The 1464-nt window shown below is 41.3% G+C and overlaps 1 pseudogene; it reads left to right on the top strand.

Moving 5' to 3' along the window:
• The first annotated feature begins 342 nt into the window (after positions 1–342).
• LOC103608638 lies at positions 343–1357 on the top strand (annotated as a pseudogene).
• The last annotated feature ends 107 nt before the right edge of the window (positions 1358–1464 follow it).

Here is a 1464-nt window from a genome sequence, read left to right as displayed (position 1 = left end):
AAGGTCAGAAATGACCAGAATTTAGAGGCTGTGGTACTTAGATTAGTGAGTCAACTGCTAACTTCACTCTTAAATCAGAATTGCTAAAAGCAACCATAAAATTACACTATATGGAGAACATGTGCAGTCTTAAGGGAAATATTGGCAATGGTTTGATAGCATTAACTTATAAGATTTTCATTTTATTTATTTATACCTTTGTTGTTTTTTTTTAAAGTCACTTTATTATGTATGTATTTGGCTTTGCCAACTAATATACTTCCAAATGGAGAAGTATCTTTACTAGTGAAANTATTAATTTCTTTCCATTTTTCCCATTCAAAGATGAACACAACAGAATAAATGGCTTCTGGAAATCTCACCCGGGTGACCGAGTTCATTCTCTTGGGTGTCTCAGACCGTCCAGAGCTCCAGATTACCCTCTTCCTGGTCTTCCTGGGATCTATGGACTGACTGTGACAGGAAACCTGTGCATCATCACCCTCACCAGTGTTGACTCCCAACTTCAAACCATCATGTACTTTTTCTCCATCACTTGGCTGTCACCAGTCTTGGCAATTCTACCACCATTGCCCCTAAGATGCTGGTTAACATCTTAGTTACCAAGAAAACCATATCTTACTATGGTTGTGCAGCCCAGCTGGGTGGATTTTTAGTGTTCATTGTGGCTGAGTTCTTCATGCTGTCAGCAATGGCCTATGACCGCTATGTGGCTATTTGCAACCCCCTGCTGTACATGGTGCTGGTGGCTCTGCAGATCTGCTGTCTGCTGGTTTTCCTCACATACCTCCAAAGTCTGACCACAGCAGTGACTGTCACTTCCTGTGTGTTCTCCTTGTCCTTCTGCTCTTCCAACATAATCAACCATTTCTACTGTGATGACGTTCCTTTGTTAGCCTTGTCTTGTTCTAAAACCTACATTCCAGAAATAGCAGTATTTACCTTCTCCGGGACCAACTTATGTTTCTCCATGATTGTTGTTCTCATATTCTACTTCAACATTGTCCTTGCCATTCTGAGGACACGTTCCTCAGAGGGACGACAAAAAGCCTTTTCCACCTGCACTTCTCACATGATGGCTGTCTCTGTGTTCTACGGGACTCTTCTTTTCAGGTATTTGCAACCAAGGACCAACCACTCATTAGATACTGACAAAATGGCCTCGGTCTTCTACACCCTAGTAATACCAGTGCTGAACCCCATGATTTACAGCCCAAGTAACAAGGATGTGAAGCCTGAATTGAAGAGATTCCTGGATAACCCACTGCGACCCTTTAAACTAATGTTCATTGGATTATCTGTTTTTTTTCTTTTCTGTCTTCGGTCATTTAGGTTCCTTATATGGTCTGCATATTAGCCCCTTGTCTGCTGTGTAGTTTGCAAACATTTTCTCCCATTCTGTATGGTTATATCTTTGTTGATGGTGTCACTTACTGTGCAGAAGGTTTTTAGTTTGAAGTCGTC

The sequence above is a fragment of the Galeopterus variegatus genome, unplaced genomic scaffold (assembly GCF_000696425.1).
Source record: "Galeopterus variegatus unplaced genomic scaffold, G_variegatus-3.0.2 Scaffold8657, whole genome shotgun sequence".
NCBI classification, from domain to species: domain Eukaryota; kingdom Metazoa; phylum Chordata; class Mammalia; order Dermoptera; family Cynocephalidae; genus Galeopterus; species Galeopterus variegatus.
Note: the sequence above shows the minus strand (reverse complement) of the source record. Positions and strands in the feature narration are given on the sequence as shown.